The 25,599-nt window shown below is 38.4% G+C and overlaps 1 protein-coding gene and 1 non-coding gene across 2 annotated transcripts in view; both read right to left on the bottom strand.

Annotated features, from left to right (window-relative positions):
* SLC25A21 (solute carrier family 25 member 21) overlaps nt 1-25,599 on the bottom strand; it is a 520,353-nt gene that overhangs the window by 307,062 nt on the left and 187,692 nt on the right. The gene's annotated exons all lie outside the window — the stretch shown is intronic.
* Nucleotides 12,364-12,436, bottom strand: TRNAR-CCU (transfer RNA arginine (anticodon CCU)). Its single transcript has one exon. It is a non-coding gene; the product is annotated as a tRNA-Arg (tRNA).

Consider the following 25,599-nt stretch of genomic DNA (forward strand, 5'->3'; position numbering starts at 1 on the left):
GAGTCCTCCTTATGTTACTTGCTGATCATAAAATGTCCAACAGGTCACATAAGCTCTCTAGCTGTTAGGTTCTCCATCTGTCCAATTAGGGCAAGAATTCACTTCCTGTTTCTCCGCAGACTGTTCAGAGCATCAAATGAGATGAGGTGGGTGTGAAACTCACAAAAGCCTAATGTGGAGAGCTCCACAAGTGTCTTTTTTTGCTTTTTTAATTTAGAAGGGAAAATGGGAATCTAATCATTTAATTCAAAATACACCAAAATACACCAAGGTGTTTATACAACCATAATCTATTTTCACTGGCCAATTTATGTCATCCTTATTTCTAGTCTTGTGAATCCTATTCCTATCTAATTCCACCTTTTTCATTTCAGTAGTTTGACCACTTAACCACACACAGACATATGTTTGTGACTGAGAAAGCTATGTGGAATTTCTAGGATACCAATAGTGAATAAGCCAGGGTTGAGAAAATTTGCTTTCACAAAACAGAACTAGATTTTCATGTTCGGGGTTTCATGTGATGAGGAATAGAGAGAGAAGAGGATAGGTAGAGATAATATTAAACTGCTATGTTTTTCAATCATAAAAATATCAATAATTATTTCTATTCTCAAGAATGCCTTTTCCATGTAAATTTCCTACCTTACAACGCAGACTCTGTGCTGGTGTCATGCTCTTGCCATCTCTTTTCTTTTGTTCTTTTTCCTCCTTGACCCAGCCTGCCACCTCAGTCCTTTCCTCCCGTCCCTTCTCTGATCCACTCTCCCTGAATATGGCCTCACCATTATTCTCTGGTTTCTTTGCAGGCCTGTATCTTTCCAGCAAATCCCTCCTGAGTGAGAAATGTAAAGCTATGGGCTGTAGTTCTATGCACAGCCCTGCTCAGCAGCACCAAACACAGTTACAGCCAAAACAAGCAAGAAAGTTCGTGGGAACACCTATCTAAACAGCAGTGGTGATTCCGCTCTCCAAGCCACCCCAAGTATGGAGCCACTCTCATTATATGTAACTCTTGCTTTTTGCCACTAATCAGAAAAAGGAAGGTTCACACAATAGAGAACACAACAGCCTAACCGCTCAAATGGAATTCTGACAGCAATAATGCTGTCATCACTGTACTAGTTTTTAAACTAATCACAATCTGTTAAGGTGAGGAGGTTTAAGACAATGGTTCTCAAACTTTCATGTGTGGAACTGAGTGAGCTTGTAAAAACCCACCCTCTCAGAGTCTGATTCCGAAGGTTTGGGGTAAGACCTGGGAATCTATAGCTTTAGCAAGCCTTCCCCAGGCATTCTGATAAACAACATCCAAGGGCCACACTTTGAAAAACATTGCTCTAAGGTTTTGCTGAGAAAGTGGCCACTATTATATAAGGCCTGAAAATCTTCTAAGAGGGCATGGTCCCAAGAGGGTCACTTTGGCACCAGGCCTGGTGTTTACCCCTTACTATCCTTAGCCTCAGTCTTGACCCACAAGCTCAGGGGCCATTCCTCTTCCTGCCATCCCTGCTCCATTGCTGGTGAGGAGCAGAGGGCAGCTGGGCTCTCCAGTTGACTCCCAAAGCTATAGGCTATGCAGGGGAAGAGCAAAGGAAATACAGGCCCTTCCAGAGTGATGAAAAAGTGCCTTACAAATGCCCTTAGCACACAAATGCTGCATCAGAAGTGGAGAGGCACATCCCCTCTCTGGAGTTGGGGAGGTAAGAAGTATCCCCTGAACCCCTACTCTAAACTCCTTGAGTCCACTAGATGCTGAAGCAGTTGTGAGAGCTCCCTCCAGGACAGACATGTTCCCTCCTTCCTGTATGTCTTAAGACATAATTTCCCATACAAACAAGAAAGAAGGAGAATTAGAACCCCAGACCAGCCTATGAACAATGCCACCTCTTGGAAGTATTTCAACTGCAGCTCCACAGTCCCGGTGTGAGATCTCCTCATCTTTGTCTGGGTAATTGCAGCTACTTTCAAGGTGGCTCACTGCCGCCACTCTCTTCTACCACTTGTCCTTTCTCTATTCTTCTACCAAAGTTAATTTTCTCACATATAAATCGTTATTAGTGTTAATATTCTTGCTTCTATTAGGCTCCATGCTATTCCTTGGTGTAATGTTTTTAAAACACAATCAAATAGCATCAAATTTAAGTAAGTAGCTGCAATATCTGGAAAACAACTGCAAAGGGTATTAATAGTGTATGTTTCATCCAGAAAGGAATCAAGAAATTTTTCAAAAGTTGAATTAAAGGTCATAGAATGCCATGTAACCATCCAGCCTTTCTTGCCTCTAAGGATAACAGTCTCATTTAGGGGTGAGACATACAAACACAATGAAATTCACTTCTAAAAATTTATAATTTTACTGCTTTCCTTGATCCTAGAATTTGAGGTGGAGGTAGTAGATATGTAGTTTTGGTTGAGCCAGAAATTTTCTTTTTGGTAGTGGGGTAGAACTATTAATATGAATAGCAGTAATTTTAGTTTTTGGCAGAAAAGTTATTGTGAGACCTGAGTTGGCAGCCTTCAAGCTTTTATTTTATTATTCCATATTTCTTTTGAGTCATTTAAGAGGTTGAAAGAAAGTCAAAATGTTCCAGAAATATTTTCCACTTTCTTTTGGTTACAAAATAGGCCCCCCTTTTTACCAAAGGTTAGTACATATCCCCCCATAGTATATTAAAGTGGTTAAAGAAAAGATAAGTGAAAAAGCCATTAAGCTTATTCTATTTTTAGAATTTCCCCCTTTTTCCTGTTTTATTCCCCAAAGCCATGCAAAAATGCTGCTTAGATCATGTGAACAGAGGATATAAAATGGCCCTTCCCCAGATTATGGTGATCCTGAACAGCATGTTAGCAAAGAAGGTATTTATGGCTGACAGAGTAAAGGGAAAATTTATATTTGAAAATAATAGATTATTCATGCAGGGACCATAATAATAATAGCTCTATCCGCCTTCAGCACAGAGAGATACAAGACCATGCATGGGGTTGTGATCAAAATAAACAGTTGAATCAATGTGCATGACCAAGCAGGCTATTCTTGCTGGTATTCTGCACCCGCTTGGTAGAAGCCATGTTTTGACTCTTCACCAATGGAAAATGGAGCTGCTACAACCTTTAACCCTGCCTGCAAAATGAGCTGCCAAAGGTACATGCACACAAGTGCATCTACCCTCATTCCAAGCCAGGCCAGTCTTGCTCCAACTTTGCAAGCCGGCTCAAAGAGTGCCAGGAGCACCTGGTGACCTCTCCTTACATGGCAAAGTCCAAAAGAATCACAGATAGGACATCACTGTTTTTTGTTTGTGAAGAAAGTTGTTAACTGAAACGGAGGTACACTCAAAAGTCTCAGTGAAAAATGGCTTTTCCTGTCTACCAGGATTGCTGCATTCACAATTCCACAATACTCTTCTCCATCTCTCCCTTGAAACCTCTTTTAGAAATTGCACTTTTGCTATATTTGCAAAGGCTATTTAGTGCCTTCATTTTCCAAGACTTCTTATGTACATAAACAATTTCCTAGTCTAAATCCATGAAAAACCAAAATGAGTAAATATATTTTTAACTTAATATAGTTTTACTACCTTCTCATAAATACTAATTATCATGGACTCAAACCAAATACCAATAAAATGTTTCTAAGTATATGCATCTTAATTTATGAATCAATAGCTTGTTTATAATCAGCATATTGAGTCTAAGCCAGTACAGATGAAATGCTTGGCAATCTTTCGACGCAGCAAGTTAACCATTTTTCTCTGTATTTCTATTACTTTGTTTGCTCAGCAACCCTTTTCTGTATGGACTCTACAAAGTGGATCCCTCATGCATGTTCACAAATTCTTAATTTAATGGGGTCCACATGACCATTCTCTGGGTGACAGCCATCACAGAATGCCTCCTTCAAGTGTTAATCTCAAGCGTGGAACAGTCAAGCCCTGGAATCAGGAGCGGCTTTGTAGCCACATTAGAGACTTGGTTTGCTGCCTTTGAACAAGTTACTTATATCCATGGGAAGCAGTTTCCTCAGTTATAAAACAGGAAGAATAATCCTGGGAATAACACACTAATGTGAGTAAAGCTCTTAAAGATCCTCTCATGAGAGGTGCAGTAAAAGGACAAAGTAACATTTTTGGTACCTTGTCAACACTCAAACAATACACGTAGGTATTAAGCAAAAGTGAATATAAATATAAGTAGAATCAGTGCCTGCAGTATAATCACACAATCCCACCCAGTGTGCTCACCCAGAACTATAATTTGGTTATGCATTCCAAGAAGATAAACTATTTAACATGGACATATCTATTCTAATATTGGAATTACAGACTTGCTTGTGATGGGGAGGGTAACAATTTCCTTATATCTGTCTTATCAGTTTAGTTCTGATTTGTGTGGTTAGATGAGTTTGTTTTTTCTACCCATGTGGATGTTTCTAAGATTGAGAAAAGGCTTTTCTAAGTTAAAGGAATGGTTGTGGTTGGGATCTGACTTTGTCTTCCAATTACCTACTTCATGTTCAGTCGGTTTTAAATGTTTGTGGTTCCTTTCAAAGGATAGGGATCAATTGGCTAGCAGATGTGCTAATTTGATTTATTTTTTTTTTAATATTTGCTAGCTTTGTTTCTCTTTTGGAATCCTCAGAATTGATCAAATTGAAGGTGAAAATGCTGCCTTTTGATCCTGACCTATGGAATAGATTTATGCTTTAATCAAAGGACATCATTATTTCATATCACAATCATCATGACTTTCCATGTAAACATAATAAATTCACAATTCTACAGTTATTATCCATCTTTTCCACTCCACTAAATTTAAAATCTTAGGCTATATTCTTTTAAAAATGAATCTCCCCTCAACCAGATCAGTGAATCTTGGTTATGATTTTTGATAATTTAAGATTCAAATGTTTATTATTTTTGAGGATTGTCAATAGACCTTTAAATTTCTTAATTTTTAACAAAGAACAAAGACCCCATGAGACAGTGAAATTTACAGAGAATTTTATAATCTCTAACATTCCAATGTTTGAATAATCTCACTTGGTTTTGGTATATAAATACACACACACTATATATAGACATACTTTCCAAGTAAGAACTATAGCATTCCTATTTATTCCTATCAAAAATAAAAGTAAAATATTCTGGAGCAAGTCCAATATTTTTTAGAGTACACTAGACCAGAAATATTTTCCTTCTGAGTTTATTCCCCACTCTCTTACTCTAACAGATTCTCATTAAATTATGACAAATAATTTACATATTCTTATGAAATATTGTATTTTCATTTAATATAATATTTTCATTTAGTTTAATATAATTTATTTTAGTTAATATAATATTTTAATATGATACTTAAACATAAAAATAAATCATAGCCTCTAAGAGAGCCCTAACTGTCTGACAACAATTTGTAAACATACTTTTGGTTTGGGATAGGAACTACATAGAACATAAGAAAGTGGATGGCTCAGAGGTGTCACAGTCATGAGAAACAGCTGAATCTCCATTTTCAAGGTGACTTCTCTCTTTCCTCTGCTCTTCTGTCTCATTTGTTATCTCTAAAGAAACATTACAAGAAAGTATCCAAAAAAGGGAAGAGGGGGAGTTTCCCATCAGCACAGCGATCTATGACTTCCCAGACATTCCAACAACTCCCATTTCCACCATAGAGAATGAACCTCTAAGCAACGCGAAGGCATGTTAGAGGAAATTCCCGAGTTGATCAAAGGAACTGCTCAAGAGTCTCTTTCTACTCAATTCAGATACCTCAAAGAAGAGCCCTTGTGTGTGCTGGAGTAGATTCAGCACAGCTTGACCTAAAGTCCTCACTGATCAGTGGATCAGTGTTACGATCTTACCAATTCCTTGCTTTTCTTATAGGACATGTGACTACATATCTGTCTACATATTATACTCACACTTCCCAGCTTACTAACATTCTTGGCCTCCAACATTCAAATTCACTGACTACTGTCATTTGCCCTGCGCAAGAATTCTTGAATTCTGCAGTTTAAACAAAAGTTAGCGAATCATGGCAGCAGAACTCTTTCTTCTAATGAGATTCTAAAAGTCTAAAATGAAGGTTTCAACACAGAGCCCTTCTGGTTGGAGGACTGGGGGGACCAGACCTTTATCCCTTGCGCTCCTCCTTTCCTGACCTCTCCTTTAGAAGCTCCTGCAGGGATTTCACAGGGAATGCAAAGCCTCTAAATCATACAGCAAGAGGAAACCTCTGTGTGAATTTTTATTTCCCTAAATACTTAACTCCTTAGCTCTGGCTAAATACAAATGTCAACAAAATGCACCTGCTGCCACCCCCAAAATCTTGTAAGGAATCTTGACTTTTTTTCCTTTTGAATATTGGGTTAATTTTTGACTGAAGTCACAAGATTTATGGGTTGTAGGTCTATATAAATCACCACTAACCAAGGGTCAGTTACATTTTTATCTTTCTTGAGTCCACAGATCTGACCCTGTAGAAGGAGGGAGAATTAAACTTTCCTCTCCTTCATGTTTGTGATCCTCTCACATTCCCACAAGTGAACACTTTCTTCTCTGGTCTTTATCTGATGTTTCCTATTTAGATGATAAGCCTCAGGAGGGCAGGGATTTTATCTATGTTAGTCATCTCCACACAACAGCAAAGGACTGTACTAAACAATAACCAGCACTTGGTAACCGTTATTTGATAGGGTCAGTAGGAGAGAATTTATTTGAAATATGTATATTCATTTGATCTGAAAATACTGGATTTTTTTAATCCATTAGTTATGAACCATCCCTCCCCATCCACAAAAAGAAGGGTTGCTATGCTTTTTACTAAGCAAGCAACTTGGCTTTTCTCTTAAAAGGTACCTCATACCATGAATGTTGTGTATCTGTTTATGCCTGTGGAAAGGATATAATGGCAAGTTTCTGCTTTCCTAATGACAGAGAAATTAAATGTCACTGTATCCAGCCACAACAAACATGCATTGAGTAGTGGGCAATGGAAGTAAAAATGATGGAGACTGGCAGCCACCATCCCTGTCCTTGAGGAACCTGAAGTTGGGGCAGGGAGGACAGGCATTGTGCAATGGTGTGGGGTGGGGGGGAGGAGAGGGAGAGACAGACAGACAGACCCATAGTACTTAATAACATAGAGAGTGAGAAAGACATCCATTGAATGGTCACTGAAACTCTGCGGCCAAGGAAGGGACATTGTCCTATGGACATCTTGAGCTGGGAGCTGTGACCTAAGCAAGAAGTGGGCGGGGGGGGGGGGGATTCTCTCATAATCTGAGAATGGAAAGATGAGTAGCAGTTAAGAAAGCAAAGCAAGGAGGGAAAAGCATGCATAGTCGAGGGAACAGCCTGTACAAAAGGTAGGAGTAAGCTTGGCAATTACCAGGGCCTGAGAGAAGGCCAGGGAGGAATAATTTCTTTACATGAGGTAAAGTGAAAATGCTTCTGAAGGCAAAGGAGGTCAAGCAAACGCTGAAGCCACTTATTCTTCTGTTATTCGACCATATGCAACCTGATTCTTTTCCCCCACAGAGCTTCTCCCCTGCATGGGCAGCACAGCTAAGCCCCTTGTCTGAGAGTGGGAGGTCCTGCTGATTGACAAGCAGTCACTGGTGAGTCACAGTCAGTCATTCCTGACAAATCCAGGTTATTATTAAATGTAGTGGAGCAGTGAATTCAATGGTTAGAAACGGAACGGAGAGAGCCTGAGAAACACAGTGAGGCAGGCTTAGAGGAAAGCCACCTCTGTGGAACAGGAAGTCTTTTCTCTTTTCAGAGCATCATCCATCATGCTGGGGGAAACGGCAGGAACGTAACCTACTACTTCTTAATAGGCTTCTGCACAGAGAGTGGCTTTGAAGCAGCAGCTGCCCACAGTAAATTTCACTGACCCTTAGAGCCTTTCCCCAAGTTTTCCAACTGTTTTGTCTCCTGAGCTGCAGCTCAGTGTTGGGTCCAAGTTACAGCACCTGACAAAACTAAGGAGGCTCCGCTGAATGAGAATGGATAGCGTTCAGTGATGTTGTCCTTTCTTTGCTACCCCAGCAGTGAGACATGATGCCATTCCATCTGGCCATAAAGTGTATTCTTTCCCAGGGAGAAGAGGCCCAGCAAGGGATTTTATTTTAGGGTCTGGTATTTTACTGTACATATATCAAAGAAAATATAGGGAAATATATCCTGATCCCAAGATAATGCAACCACGGGGTCAAGTCTTCTCAATAAAGCAGGATTAATAAATGTAATAAGAACAAAGGCCTTTAGAGTTCATTCAGCCTTGATTTTTTTAAATTACGAAGTTGCAGAGACATAAAAATCAAAGGATGGCATCAGAAAAAGTATAAAAATTAAGAAAGTATACTGGAAAATTTAGCTTTTTCCTCTTCTGAATAATCTCATAACAATCACAATTAAATTTTGGGAAACATGACTTATATACAAAGCAGAAACTAACTAAATAAATAAATAAATAAATATGTGGTCTTTCATGCCCAAGGTTGATGTTCCAGGGTCCTGCTCTAGAGTTTGTGGGCTAAGCTGCTTTTCCAGGAGCTAAGCTGCTTTTCCAGGAGCGGCAATAGGTTTGTTTAGCTTTTGCTATCTTGTCTCACAATCTGGTTTCCTCTGTGGGCTATGGAAGACCTTTGTGAAATGAGGGGCTGGACCACAGTGAATCTACTCGATACTTGGGGGCCTGAAATCACACTCTAGTTTTTATTACCACCAACCAAGCTCAGTATTAGAGTCCAAAGAAACCCTAGACACTCACTTCTGTACTTCAAATCTTCTATCCCAAGCAGGCGACAGAGGCAGATGCAAGCAGGACCGTTTTGGTGGTACAGGTTTTGAGCCGTGCTCTCACAGGGGAAATACTTCTCATGTGCTTTAGTGCCCAGCAGGGGAAGAGCAGAAAGAGGGAAGAGGCTCCAGATCCCATTGTCTCTGCACACCTTGAGCAAAGATCCAAATGAATTCCTATAAAGTTGTCACAATTGAACATTTACTTAATGACGCCCCCTCTAGATTCTTCTCACTCTCCTTAGTCATGAAAATGTCAGAAGGAAAAAAAAAAGTATAACAATAATTTTTTTATTATGAAGAGCAATTCTTAAAATATAGCTAACTATCAGTTGGGTCTGTGACCACCATCACAATAACGATTATCACAGCGACCGTCAGTTGAGCAAAGATCGTAGGCCAGGCACTTTTCATACCATCTCTCCTTGAGGCCAGGAGCCCTATGTTGTTTGAGGTCGTATGCCCAGAGTAGGTGCTCAAGAAACACTTGCTGATGGAATCGTCAATGAATGGATGAGCTTAAGAGCATAATTTACCAACATTCATGAAAGTTACTGAGTCAGAGTCATGACATGGCATGTATATACCTTTAGGCCAACATCAAAGAAAAGGAAATAATTAATTTTCTATTTTAATTACTGGTATAATAAAACCAACTAATTATGAACTAATATGAACCTATAACTGCAGGGAATTAAGCCAATAATTACCAGTAATGACTAACAAGTAGCATTACTAATTAGCATTTTGTCTCTATAGGCTGAGTCGAAAGTAAAATAACAAACCAGTTTAGGGAGAAGAAAGAACCAGATGTACACAGATCCAAAGTACAAACATTAAGTTCTAGAGATTCAAGACTGATCCCACTCCATGCCTCCATAGGTTGAGCCATGTGAAATTGCTGTTTTTGTTAAAATGCTCAAACATCAGTTTCATGTAGTTTAACCTAATATTTTCATGCAGGTATCCTTGTGCTGAACTAAAAGTAAAGGTAACAAATTACTACAGATTAGTCATATGACTAATCTTTTACTCTTCAAAGAGCTCTTAAAAGAAGTTATGTTAAAATGTCCAGCTTCTTTTACATTTATACAGTCTATATTTATACATTCATTTGTATATTCAACATTTACACATTGAATATATTCAATCAGTCCCTGCCTGTAGGGATTCAAAGACTTTTTGGCAGAGGAGATAAATATATAAGCAAATAAAGCTCTTCCAGATTTTTAAAGCTCAGGTAAATATGTAAGCTCGCCAGGCAAGGCAAACTGAAATGAACTTTCTGAGTTCCTTCAGCATTTCCTCATTAATCCAAATGTGATAATAACAGGCTTTTGAGGGATTCTTTCCCACTTTCTTGTGCAAAGTATAAGAACTGGTTGGGAAGGGGAGGTCCTGAGTCTTGGAGTGTTACAAAAGTAAAGAAACACTAGGTGTGAGTATTATGTTTAAAAAAAGTAACAAATAAGTGAAGATATTGGAGATTAAAATTTAATTATATACATATTATATATGTAAATATATATATTTTTTTTTTTTCAAAATATACATATTTATCAAGTACCAAGCATGTATTAGGCTTTATGCTGGGCACCATGAAGAATACAGGAATATTTAAGGCAATGGTTGTCACCTTCATGGATCTTAAATTCTAGCCAAAAAGAAAGAAAGAAAGCAATACATAAGCTATAACAGGAGATAGAGGTTGACAGACTAGGAAAGAGGAACAAGTAAAGTGAGATGGTCAGCAGGCTTGGGAAGCAATATGGCAGAGCCAAGGATGGCTTCCTGGAGCAGGTCTTGAAGAATGACCAGTGTCCTTGCAGGTAGTGATTGGGGAGGGAGGTAGTAGGCAGCAGAGAGGCACTGAAGAATTTGGGGCAGAAATAAACAACTATTAGAGCCACATTTTAGGAAGAAAAATCTGGTGGCTGTGTGTATCTTGGATCGGCAGTGGCAGGAGGCAGGGCAGCTGAGGCTGGGACGTGTGTGGGGTGGTGGTAACGGCAGGGGGATGAGTTGTAAGTCGGGAACAATGGAGGAGGAGAAAAGTGGTGAGGGGTTGAATGAATTCAGTGACATAAGCGTGGAACTGAGCACATCAATGAGAGAAACACACTGGAAGCTGACTTACAGGATGTGGTGACCAGTTGAATGTGGAACAAGAAGAGGAAGCATAAGCGGGAGAAAACACCAAATGTGCTGGCTAGGATAACTGAGTGGTTCCATTACCAAACACGGGGACATGATGAGTTTATAGCATTGGAGGGACACCAATGTAACTGATGTTCAGCAGCAGATGAGAAAGGCAGATTTGAGTTCAGGAGAGAGGCAGGGCCAATTTTGGAGTTAACCTCGAGTGGAAAACTGACCAATTTACTGATTCAGGAAAGACTACATAACTAGTAAGAGGAACGGTTTTTACCATGAGAATTAAACTGAAAGTACAATAAGTTATAACACATTAATATTAATCAGTTAAATTGATCCAATTGGATTGCAAAATAGTTGTAAAGATCGAAGGAAACAAAGTAAATGGAGAAATGAACTGAAAGCTCTCAGGGGAAAGGGGAAAGGAAACAGCACAAGAGCATTCATTTAAAGGATAAAGATCAGGCCTAACTGGGGCAGGAGAAGGAAGTGTGGCAAATCGAATTTTCAAATCAAAATTTTCAAGGACAAAGTCAAATGTGGTACTAAATTAAGAAAGAAGTTAGCTAAGAATGGGTAAACCTCTTTCGGGGACAGCCTTATTCCTAAGGCTACACATGAGGGGAAAAAAACAGCAACATTTGAATAAGAAGATTTGACAAATTCCAAAAGAGTTGAGTGGAAGTGAAATAAAAGAACACTGGGATGGGCTCACCAGAAATATTTGTTTGAAAGATAGAAGGAGATTTGTTTTTCCAGTGTTACGTAAACTAATCACCAGTATTTAAAGTTTACTGACTCTTGGTAATCCCAACTTCTAGAATGACTTAGACGTTAACAGACGTGCTCCTACATTGTTTCCACACAAAGTTGGTGACTGCCTTTTCTTGTTAGAATTATGACTCATACTTTCTCTTAAATATCCCCTCTACTCCTCCCTTTTTATTTGCTAATATAATTCTGAAAGAGTGGCATGTACCAAGACCTTCATTTTGACAACTCTTCTACATTTGAGAACTTGTCTTAAACAGTAGGCACACATATTATTTCTTTTTTCTAATCACTTCAGGCGGCTGCCAAATATTCTAAAAGTTTATATTTCCTAAGCCTCCAAATACTTTGCTATGAAAAATTACATACCCTAAAAACTGGGCCATTTTGAAGTCTGATTTGCAAGAATATAACAGATATTAGTAGCTGCATAAAACCTAAATTGAATGGAGCTACCATAGCCGGGCCACCTGATACACAAGAAGCAATCAACGTGCGTACATGCCTGCCATTTTTAAAAGAAATATGTATTTATTTATTTATTTTGGTTGTGCCTGGTCTCAGTCGCGGCACGTGGGCTTCTTAGTTGCAGCATGCAGACTCTTAGTTGCGGCATGCATGTGGGATCTAGTTCCCCGACCAGGGTTCAAACCCGGGACCTCTGCATTAGGAGCGCAGAGTCTTACCCACTGGACCACCAGGGAAGTCCCATGCCTGCCATTTTGAATCATCACAGACTGTGCAGATCAGAGGGGCTGGAACTCTGAGGAGAGAGTAGCAAACTGAGAATACATGGAAAGGCATGGACTCTCTCTGCAGCATGTTTCAATGTATTTCAATCTCTCTGTGAGGGTTTAACTGTATGGCTGTAGTTTTTTTCTTTTGCTAAAAACCAAAGGCAAAGATTAGAATAAATCTTTATATGTGATAATTACTATATTATGTTAAAGTCATAAGTACGAACTTATGACTTATGGGGATTCTTGAGCCAGAAAGCTATAATATTTATATCAAGTAAGACCAAAAACATTTCAAGAACTATATCTGAGTATAGTTCTCTAGGGATATAAAAAAATTAATGCAGAGCTGGAATACATAAAACAAGAAATCAAGTAGTATACTAAAAGGCAATCAAACTTGGACCTACGGTGAGAAAGAAGAGATAATAATAGTGCCCATTTCAGCAGGGAAATGATCAAGCTGCGTCTTCTGACTCCTTGACCTACTAATGATGGAATGATGATGAAGAATAAGATGAGGATGACTGCCACTTTGAAAGCACTCCCTAGGCACACACTATCTCATTTAATCCTCACAACAATTCTATAAGGAAAATAATTATCTCCATTTTACAGATGAGGAAATTGAAGCTTCCTAGAACTCTTGGCAGGATATATAAGACTAGGAAGAAGAAGTAAAGACATACATAAAGGTCTTGACTGATGACATCAAAGAAGAAACACCCCTACCAAAGAAAGATGCTAGAGAATGAAGAAGCACAACAGATGACTAAAGGTTATATTACAATGAAATATCCATTGAAAATCCAATATAACTAGGAAAAAATGTAAGATTTTTTTTCTTCCAACACACTAGCACTCCAACTAGAAAACAAAGTTGAAGAAATATCTTTGTATATTTGCAACGTTTGTAAAGATAATAGTTGTTCAATGGGTATAGACTTAAAGGAACACAAACATTAAAGCTTTACAAATCCAACCATTAAAAAGGTAATTTTAAGATGGTCTTGTGAACTACCATATGACCCAGCAATCCCGCTACTGGGCATATACTCTGAGAAAACCATAATTCAAAAAGATATGTGTACCACAATGTTCATTGCAGCACTATTTACAATAGCCAGGAAACGGAAGCAACCTAGGTGTCCATCAACAGATGAATGGATAAAGAAGATGTGGCACATATATACAATGGAATATTACTCAGCCATAAAAAGGAACAAAATTGAGTTATTTGTAATGAGGTGGATGGACCTTGAGTCTGTCATACAGAGGGAAGTAAGTCAGAAAGAAAAAAATAAATACCATATGCTAACACACATATACGGAATCTAAAAAACTGGTACTGATGAAACTAGTGGCAGGGCAGGAATAAAGATGCAGACGTAGAGAATGGACTTGAGGACACAGCGGGGGAAGGGGAAGCTGGGACAAAGTGAGAGAGTGGCATGGACATATATACACTACAAAATGTAAAATAGATAGCTAGTGGGACGCAGCCACATAGCACAGGGAGATCAGCTCGGTGCTTTGTGACCACCTAGAGGGGTGGGATAGGGAGGGTGGGAGGGAGACGCAAGAGGGAGGGGATATGGAGATATATGTATACGTATAGCTGATTCACTTTGTTATAGAGCAGAAACTAACACGCCATTGTAAAGCAATTATACTCCAATAAAGATGTTAAAAAAAAAAAAAGATGGTCTTGTTTGGCTTAACAAGCACCTAGAAAAAGCTTGGTGGTTCAGCTATTTCCCAGATAGCCTTGTTTAGTCCATGGCACATACATATCTGGTGTCCAAATCCTGAGGTGACCCAGACTGACAGTTCCGTCTCCTCTTTGGCAACAGGAGGAGAACCCCAACAGGTGACAAGTGGGAAGAAACCTGGGAACTATGACTGATATCAGTGAGGTGATCAGGCAACAATCACAGAAAGAAGAGTCAAAGTTCAAGATACCCTGCAGAAGTAGAGTCCCAGGAAGAAACAAACTAAAAATGAGAGTTCCAGAGAAAACATCTGTAAGCAGTGCTACTGTTGGGGGAAGCAGACCCTCAGGCAGTCCCTTACCAGGCAGCATCAATGTAAACCAACACCTTAGCCATGGGAATTTTTGCTCCAGATCAAAAGGACAGCAGCAATGCCATCTGCTGTTTGCTTAGAAAAATGGTAAGAGCAGATGTTTCCATGTGCTGACCTGCCATCCCTTGACTAAGAGGCCACTTGAAAAATAATCATGAAATAGCACAGGAGAACATCTGCACAGTGTACAGCAGACCACCAATCATGCAGCGTAGGAGAGAAGGAACGTGCAAGGAGCCCAAGAAATGATTGTAGGCAGGTCCCCAACACGTGGTGGGGGCCCCCTTGTGTAAATGTCACACGAGAACATATAAACGTGAGATCAGTATTGGGCAAGGAGTGGTTGGAATGTCCCCAAGGGACCTGAGAAACTTCAGTGGGCAAACCCTAACCTATTTCGAGTATCTTCACAAGGCTCAAACTACACAGTTACCTCTCAGACTTCTCTCTGTTGTTGCCTATAATATCATTTGATTTTGTTTAGCCCACATTTTAGGCATCACTGAAATTAAATGACTAGCGGTTCCTTAAGAACAAGCTATGGTCTGTAGATGAAAAAAACTCAAATGCGAAGTGCCTGTGAAAAGTGGGGTCAGGATATGGTGAGAGAATTTGCATCTCACCTCTCCTGCTATCCCAAGCTCCAGAAGGACCTCACCCTCAGGCTGAGGCTGATTCAAACCGGGGTTCTTGGAAATTGCCGAGTCGCTCACCAGGCACCAGGTGGGACAGCAGAGGCTCGGCTTCAGAAGGAACCAAGTTTCAATTAGGATTTGCACCTCAGGTGTGCTCCCCTTGCTTTGTTGCCACACCTGCTACCTATGCGAGTTAATCCTCTTTTTTGAGAGCCTTGTGTGAAAAGCACTAGTGATCTCTTCCAGCCTCCCTGCTGGATGCAAGGCCTTGGGCCCCATTTCCCACCAGCTAATCATCACCACAGCCTCTCAAATCTTTTTCTCAGCCAGATCACATGTACTCGGGAGTAAATGTTATTCAGAATTTTTCAAAATCGTTAAGTTTTCCCTTTGTGCACATGAAGGACAAAATGTTTACATGACCTGTATTTCCTCTTAAACATGTTACACTTCTCTACTTAGGACTTTGCTTTCAAGGCACTAATTTTTTTCTACCTTCATTTAATTCTTTGTTCCATCCTCTTTCCTTAGTTTATTTTTCTGACCTAGTGATCAATTGCCTAATCTGTCCTCAACAGTTTAGATTTGGGTTTTGTAATTTGGGGAGGAGGAGATTTAGCTCATTTTTAAATGAACACTTTCTCTCTTTTTCTTGATATAAATAAGGTATTTTGATTGATCAGAGAGGGAGGACTGTCTTATTTTCTTTGCTTTGCAGACCCACCGGCACATAGTAAATGCTGAGTGTTTTAATAAATAAAAAATTCTCCCAAATTCTTGAGAAAACAGAATGTTTGTTGATACTTCTCCTCTCTTACAGCAAGACGGCCTTTGGAGGAAAATGTTACCACACAATAATTTTCTATATGTTCTAATGCAAGTGGGATCTTTTAATAAAGTTTGTTTTCTTAGATACTATCAATTATATAGTATAATCTATGGCAGTATTATTTATACCACACATCATTCCCAAAGAGGGAAAGAAGATATTACTTAAAAGATAAAGATATTACTTAATTTTCAAAACTGAAACAGGTTTTGTCTCCTTCAAAGTCGTGGTCTTGTTAAGGCAAATGCGTATCAGGAACATTCTCTTTGCACAAGACACTTTAGGAATTCTTTTGGAAATGTCCTCAGAGCTTTTCTCTCCTTCTCCTTTTTTAATTTGCATATTCCCCTCGGTAGTCATGAAGTTTTTCTTTTGGGAATTAATTTGAATTTTGTAAATATCCAAATTTGGAGGCAACCATCGGCAATAACATGATCAAGGGGGATACCATTTGGTTAAAATCAAGGTGTGATTGTAAAGTACTATATGAGTGATTAGTTGTTTTTTTCCGCAATTCAACCCAGCTCTAAGACAAAAACTTTTGAGCAGTGGCAGAACTGCAGCAACATTTCTAAGATGACAATTTTGATGGATAATACTTATCTACATATAAATAATGGTATATACATGTATATGAATAAATACATGTAAATGTATTTATGCACAACCTAAAAGTTGAGAATTATGTTTTATTCGGCGGACAAAACTGAGGACTTAAGCCTGGAAGACAGCTTCTCAGATCGCTCTGAGGGGCTGCTCTGAAGAGGTAAGGGAGGAGCCTAGGATATATAGGAGCTTTGCAACAAAAGCCAGGTAGTCAGAACATCAAAAGATTACTATTAATTTAAGAAAACCAGACATCTCAAGTTCATGAATTTAGTGCTTTTCTAAGTATGGGAAGATGCAAGAGTCTGGGCTCATTGAAATCATTCCTTTGATACGCACATTAACTATCTAGGGCCAGTATCCTGCTTTTCTCCATCCTGAATCCCCTCCGGGTGCACAGTTAGGGGTGGCTACAGTGGCTGATGGCTTGATGGCCACAACATCCTTTGTTTACTGATATGGCAGGAGGCTTTTTTCATCCACATAAATAAATAAATAAGTAAATTCTATTTCATGATGATAACTCATGCCTCAAAGTAGAGTATAAAATCTAATGTAATATAAAAGTATAAAATATAATACCCACATACTTTCAGTATGCTCTAGAATACTACAATTATTTGGCTTGGAAGATTGAGTTTTGCGTATTGCACATCATTTTCTATTTAGACTTAGTTATTCTCTACTAGATTGGAAGTAAATGTCCTTTCCCCAGAGAGTTAGATGATGTCAGTGCCTAAGCCATTCATCAACGTTGCTAGGATCATTGCTTTGTTAGCTAACTGACTGATCACTGCTATTAAGCAGCTATTCTTAGTCTTTAAAAGACAGTTTCCCATAAGAGGACAATATGCTGTAACCGGTTAGAAACCATGATGCTGGTACTTTTGAAACCCAAGTATTTGCCAAGTACCTGGTCCTTTGAGGTATTCAAACTAAGTAGAATATGGAGTCTTTTACCTTAGAGCTTATTTTACTATTTTGGAAAACAAGTCAGCCAAAAATTTCAGTGAAAATTAATATAGAAGATTGTGAGGTAATCTAAACAACCAGCTGAAGTAGTATGTTTTAAAACTTGCTTATGCTGTCTAAAAATAATCTTTTCATTGGTTAAATAAATAACAGATCATGGAGAAAAGGCCAAGCTCTCAAAACCCAATTGAAAAGTTTTTGTGTGTAAACTAGATACAGTGCTAACATCTTCATTTTTGACTCTCTGTACAGAGAGAGGAGAATCTTGTGCGGGGCAAAGGATCTGCAGACCTATAATCCAGCAAGCTCTAAGGCCACAGAGATTCAAATAGAGAGAACAAAAATTCCTAACCTGTTGTCTGGAAGCTCTTTCTCCATTAAACAATGAGATTTCCTTTTCAAAAATAGCCCCTATAAAATCCTGGAGAGCAGAGACAGTGTATTCTCTGATTATATTCCCCCCGGACCTAGTCCAATGCTTTAACTCAACAGCATTATCTACAGGGCAACCTTAAGGTCACTGACATTTTTTTCTGGCTTGCAGGATGAGACCATCACAGAAGAAGGGGTCGTTCCTTACCTTTTATTTATTTCCTAAAGTGTAGGCTGGGTATATACGGTGACAACTACTTTAAAAAAAAAAACCACTGTTTGCTTCATTTGATACCCAATAGGCTTGTTTATTAATTGAATTCACTCTTTGCACTTTTACTTAACTGAATGATTGTTTTGGTGTCATGCAAGCAATACTCTGAGTTTTCTATTGGCCATCTCTTATAATTTTATGTCTTTTGGAGTAACATAGTCAAATATTCTGGAAAGTGCCTGTAAAACATGGAGAATGTCTGTTACTGTCAACATTATGTGATCCTAGTGCTTATAGGCAGCAGTAAAAGTTCAGCACCAACTGAATGTAGAACTGATTTTGGAATCTTCTAAACTCATTTTTAAAGAATGTATGTCATATAGGAAGATCTTTTAAAATACACCATTACAGGGACTTCCTCGGTGGTCCAGTGTTTGAGACTCCATGCTTCCAGTGCAGGGGGCACGTGTTCGATCCCTGGTCGGGAACTAAGATCCCACGTGCCACGTGACATGGCCAAAAAAAAAAGAAAAAAGAAAGAAAAGAAAAAAGAAAATGTACCATCACAGAAAGTGTGACTCATTTAAGAATTTAAATTATTCACTGTGTATTATTCATAGTTTCATTCTTAGTGTGAACACTCCTTAATGAATAACTTTGTAGTGTCCCAAAATAGTAAAATATTATTCAAAAATCACAACACAGTAACCTTATTTTCATTCTGTTGGGCTTGCACACATGAAACAAAGAGCAATAAATAAATAAATAAATAAATAAATAAATAAATAAATAAATAAAATAAGCACAGGGGGGAAAAAAACTAACCACACATACAAAAAAAGCACAGGAATACATGAATAATAGCATTCTTAACCATCAAAGATTCTAGTACATTTTTTAGTAGATTGATATTTTTAATTGGCTAATGTAGATATACTTTACTAAATAACATCCCCCTTATTTAAGGAAACATACTCGTTTCCTTTTCTAAGCCTACATTAAAGACACTAATTTCTTTTGAATTCTTCAAAATAGGCCAAATAGGCCATTTTGGGGTGCCTACTATATACCAGGCATTGGCATAGGTGCTAATATATAGCAGTAAACAAGACAAACAAAAAAAAACCCTATCCTCATAGGTTTATATTACCTCTGCCTTTCTTACCCCATGTATTTAAGGGTAATACATTCCAAGTAACCTCAGAATAGTGAGTGGCAAAATTAATTGGATTCTGTATAATGTATTGTCTCTTCTTCATTTGCCCTATCAAGGCTATTTAAGGGACAATGTTGTAAACAAAGAACTGCAATTACTCTGGTATTATGTGAAACTGCTTATGATATTGTTTGAAAGAGACTAACGGAAAGAGTATGAAATAATGTACCCCAAAAAGGAGGGTATTGTTACATTTTAGAATTTCCTTTCCTTTCTGGGTTCTCATTAGGGCTACCCAGACATTTTAACACCTACACCAACAAGTGATGAATATGGAGTTAAAACATGGATGAATGTCCTTATATACTCAAAGAAGCCATGCTTGCCTGTACCCAATTGCAACTTGTCCAGTGGAAATGATCCCATTTACTCCCTCTACATTTAATAGTCAGCATTCTATTATAAAAAAGAACTTTCTCTTATCTCCATGTATTTATTCATTCATTTATTTATATCAGTGAGGACTCTGGCTTCCTATTCTATTCAATGTGCTAGAATTCATTCGTATCATTATTTTAATGCTCATATTGTCCCAGATTTGGCCAGTGAGAGCCCCTTCAAACTGTTTTATATGTCCTTTTCACATACCCATCATTCTTTGAGCATGTCCTTACTTTCTGATATAAGACATTCTAATCTTATCTTATACTATCCCTGCCCCAGCCCTGAAATCCACCATTTCTCCAAAGAGCCCTCTCCTTTTAGTGGAGAGTGGTGTTTAGAAACCAAGATTTAGGTATTAGGTGTGCTCTTTACTACTGAGATCTCTCAGACACTCTCAAGTGGACAGAGCAACAAAATACATGCATGCACACACATATCTATATACACACATTTTTTAGATTTGTATTTATTTCTATGTCTATCAACATATATTGAAAGTCATGAGGTCACACCAATACTTGCAATTCCAATTCAATACCACAAGGTTTTACTCTGTATTCTCCCTTTTCATATTAGTAACATCCATCTTCAAAAGTAAGAAATTTTATTCCCATTATTCTCAATCCATCCACTTGTGTGCTCATTCCCTCTTATGTAGCCAATGTCCTGACCCTGCTGGGCCTCCACCCCCACTTATCTGCTTATAATCTCATATCTAACTGGACTTAGTCTGTGGGAATCCTAAAGGCCTACAGTGAGGTTGCTTTCCTATAAAGAGGATTTGGGTTTGCTTCTACCAGGAGCCTAAGGCACAATCAGTGTGAGATCAGGTAAACTCCCCTACAGAGAATCCTGGCTAATTCAGAAGTTTTGGGTTAGCAATCTCATATTACAGCAAGCCTCAAAGTCTCCTTATCCCACCATTTACTGCTCTCCTTTCCAATTTCAGTTCTCTGAGTGTTTGGGGGAAGAATTTTTTTGGAGGGTAGGGTACTCTTTGCTGTTTTGTTTTGTTATTTTTTGTTTTGTTATTGTGTTATTTGTTTTTTGTTTGTTTGGGTATTCTTTGTTTCTATTTTTTGCTTTTGCCCTTAAAGACTTCCACTGGTTTCTTGCAATACCAGGAATGCTTTGAAAGTTAGCCTTCTAATTTATCCAGATCCCATTGTACTAAGTAGTGGAGCCCTTCAGAGTTTCTAACCAGCCATAATTTGTCTTTATGTGTCTATATGCTTATCTGGATTGATCTTTCCTATGTCACAAAACTTGGTGCCCTTGAAACACCATGGGAATCTCTGCTACAGCCTGATTACTGTTTCAAGGCAGAAAAAAAAGTGAGACCAGAGAAATTATTGGGTAACACTTCTATTTTGTTCTTATCAGAAAATAGAGATTATTTATAACAAGGTTGTGATAAGGTAAAGTCTTTTTTAAATATTAAAGATCATTAACATTACTTTGATCCATTCCCCTAATTTGACACAAGGAGAAAACGTAGCCCAAATAGAGAGGAAGGATTTCTACCAAAATAAATGGCATTTTGGTGAGTTTGCTTAGATTTGTTTGGAACTCAGGTTTCTGGTCTACTATCCTTAATTTATTTCTGTCCAATCTTTTTTTAACCAAACTCTATGATTATTTTTATAAGTATATTTTAATGTGTTTCCCAGTTATTAAAATAATACATGATCATTTTAGAAAATAATTAAATGCATAAGAAGTATTTAAAAATAAACCTTATTTATAATCCTACTACCTGGAGATAACTACTGTTAACATTTTGGGGTTTTAATGCTTACATCCTTTATTTTCATAGCTGAGATCATACCATACAGTTTTGCATCTTTTTTTCACATAATATCATTAAAATTTCCTCACCTCATTAAAATCTCTTCATAAGCATTATTTTTGATGCTACATAATATTTCATCATATGGATGTACTTAAGTATAGTGAACTATTCACCTTCACTAAATATTTAGATTGTCCACTTTTTTCCTATTATACATAATGTTCTAAAGAACATTATTTTTATTCAATATTAGTTCACACCAATAATTATTCCCTAAAAACATATTCCTAGAAGCAGACGTTCTAGGTCAAAGGATGTGAATGTAATTAAGATTCCTGATATATACTGCCAAATTACTTTCCAAAAAGATATAACAATTTGTGATACAAATTATGGGTTTATGAAAGCTGGTCTTACCATGTCCTTACCATGGTTCTTCCATATGGGCTGGATCATTCTCAAGTATTCCTTTTCATTATTCTTCTAAAGTTCCAAGTTAAAGGACTCTTGAATTATGGACTAGAGCCTGGGGGATACCATGGATGGATCCATGGATCTATGTCTAGATCTCCAACTAGACATACCTGTGTAGGAATGATCATAGGAACACCTGAAAAGCCCTGTTTATGCAGAATGGACTTCTTCCCTTCTTAGTAGCAACATGGCCTTGTGGGAAGATCACAGCCTCTGGAGTTAGACATACCTGTCCCATTCTTACCACCTATTACCTGTGTAATCTTGAGTAAGAGAGATAAAACCTCACTGAGACTTATTTTCCTTATCTGTAGAATGAACTACAGATGCCTATCTGATTACGAGGATTAAATGTAAAATTGCCTGATACTTCTTTATCCCCTAATTATGCCTCCCCATCAGATTTGAATATCTACCCTTAAGACAATTTCATGAGCTAGATAAAACAGGACATGCTTCTTACACAGGTCACAGTTAGTATCCACACATCAGTTAGTATATACACCATTCTACTATATACCTGACAGGTGAGTTCATATATTGGATGCTTATATTTTGTAATGTGGCAGCATGAAAGCATGGGACTTTCAAAGGACTGGCCTAGGGGAAAGGGCATCTAGGATATAGAAGCCAAAATGGAACAGATGCATAAGATATTTCATCATGTTTCAATTGATCAGATAGGGTTGCTCTATCTAGGAACAAAGAAGGACCTGGCAAGGAGTTAACTATTTATTGCAATCTCACCCCTAGTTGTACATCTACTTTTTTGATGCTTTTAAAAGCTTCACCCAGTCATACTAAATTGGAACTTCTGTGAGATGGGGCCCAGGTATCTGTATTTTTTAAAGCTCCCTAGCTGATTCTGATTCACTGCCAAATTTGAGGTTTAATGAATAATGTGGTTCATAGATTCTGGAATGAAAGAACTGGAAATGGTCATCTAAACCTTTAATTAAACACCCTTTATTTATAGATTAGGAAATAAGGCCTACAGAGGTTCAATTACTTGCTAAATATCACATAGTTTGGTAATAACAGGATGAAAACCTAGAATTCTAGCACACTGCCAGAATGTCTTAAAGAAGCTTATTAGACAGAAGACAAACATCTCATAAAATGCAAAAATCAATTTTTTGAAAGCAATTACTGCCATTTGGCAAGGGGTCATTACTGCCCTCATTTTTAAATTATCATATTTCATATTGTACGTATGTGCAGAATGAAGAAATTATATCTCAGTTCTCACCTGGATGAAGAGCCCAAAAATGCTTGCTTTGCCATTTGCTCTCCCCTGAGAAGTGAGCAACTGTTGCTGCAATGCAGAATCTTTGTTAGTTCTCCACAGTACATTAAGTTCTCTTAACTCTTGGTTTTCAAAACTGTTTAAAAGTGCAATGGTTGAGGTGTAGATGTTGTCAGAAAGGTTCTCCATGGGCTGCCATTTCCAAAACTCTTTTAAATTTCTAAAATGTAATTATTATTATTGCCATGAACATTTGTGAAGACCCCCTCTCTTAACATTTACTGTTTCTTCTTTAGATATTGGGGAAGGGGTGAATGTTGAATGTTGCTTAGGTCAGCAATAGCAGAGGTATGATGATCTTAAAGACCTTCGGTGGTAAAAGGCCTTAAACAAACCAGTTTTTAACAGTTTAATTTTGACTCTGGACAGCCTGCTAATGAACTTTTAATCACGTCTTTTATGAAGTCTTAACTACAGCTTTGTTTTAACTTTAAACAGTTTCCAGAAAAAAATATCTAACCATACAAAAATGCCTTGCTAATTTTTATTCATCTGGGGCCATGTTGGGAAGAGCTGTGTCCTAAAATATCGCTTAAAGGCCCTGAGTTCACAGCTGACACGTTCTTAACATTTATAGTGATTCTAGAGACCCTTGGTATCTAGTGCTACAGTTCCTTCTTTCAGTGTTTTTCTTGGATTGGATTTACAGCCAACTGGTTGTAATTGACCCCCTACTGGGACAAGTTAGGATATGAGCATATGACTCTCCTTTAAAAAAAAAAAAAAAAAGCAAGAGAGAGTGACCAAGAAAAAAATCACCGTTGATATTTATCTTAAACTTCCTTCATTTCCAGCTTCTCTGGCAGCAAGTCAAGCTGCTGTCATAAAATAGAACTCTCAGTGAAAGGGGTTCTTAAAGGACACAGTACTGAACACAGAACCACACAGGAGAAAGTATAATAGAAAAGACAAGCAGTTTCTGTCCGTTAGGGCACACACAGCCCCTGAGTCTTACCACAGAAGTGGGATCTGCTACCTGAGATTCCAGGCTGGCACTTCCCCACAGGAAAATTGTTCATAAACAGTCTAAGGACACTGAAAATCTCTATCAGCTCTTCAAGAGAAGCAACGACCTATCAACCTACACAAGCCATCCCCAGCCCCAACTGCACTGTTCCCAGCTCTCTGCATGGAACTGCCCCCAGCTCCCTCCATGGGACTGCCCCCAGCTCCCTCCATGGGACTGATCCCAGCTCCCTCCATGGGACTGATCCCAGCTCCCTCCATGGAACTGCCCCCAGCTCCCTCCATGGGACTGCCCCCAGCTCCCTCCATGGGACTGCCCCCAGCTCCCTCCATGGAACTAATCTGTGGATCCTCTTCCACTTACTCAATTTAGTAGGCCACCTTCCCAAAGAAAGAAAAACAAATTAAGGTTTTACACACTAAATGAGAGCCAGAAATTTTTGTTCTATTTAACCTATCACAGTTGGTTTTGAGGAAAGAGAAAAAAAGAAATAGAAAGAATTCTGTATGTGGTGCATGATATACTTACAAATTCATCCCCCAAAGAAATCTTCCCTACCATGGCCAGTATACAAACTGCAAAGTACAGATTTGCAAGAATCTAATTCTAAGACTCTAAAATCAGCCATGTCCCAGGCAGTAGGATTGGAGTTCCTATCCCCATGTGCTGGGAAACAAATCAGTGCAAATTACTCTATTCAACAGCATACAGTTTTCCCTTCAAATGGACTCTTTTAAAAAGTTAACTCCATCTGAAGCCTGTTTTATGTAAAAGTCCTAATAATGTAAATAGTCAAATGGAGCATTTTTAGTCATTAGCACTGAAAGAACATCACACACCCGCCAGCTTTACCTGGGTATGAGCAAGGAGGGCTGCTTTCTGTACAGAGCAGTTGATCACAGTGGGAGATGGGTCATCTGTCAGACAGCTGAATAACACTGACCAGAAGTGGGAGGACTGTTAATGGGGACCACTTGACGCAATGTTTCAGCTCATCTCGCTCTGTCTCCTCAGCTTCACACCAGTTTTACACTCTGCCAGACTGAAGCAGGCAAGAGGTGGCCCTGATACAAGGCATTAAAACTTATGAACTTGGCTGCTGGTTTAGAGAAGGGTACGTGGAAGCAACCCCTTGGCAACAGTGACTTCAAAAAGCATTTAAGCACTTTGCTCCATTATGAGAATTTTCACCCTCTAGTAATAAGAGGAAGAGCCAAGAATTTTTGAGTACTTAATTGTGCCAAGGCCTTACCAGCATTACTTCATTAATTCCTCACA

This window comes from Eubalaena glacialis, chromosome 2 (assembly GCF_028564815.1).
Source record: "Eubalaena glacialis isolate mEubGla1 chromosome 2, mEubGla1.1.hap2.+ XY, whole genome shotgun sequence".
NCBI lineage: Eukaryota > Metazoa > Chordata > Mammalia > Artiodactyla > Balaenidae > Eubalaena > Eubalaena glacialis.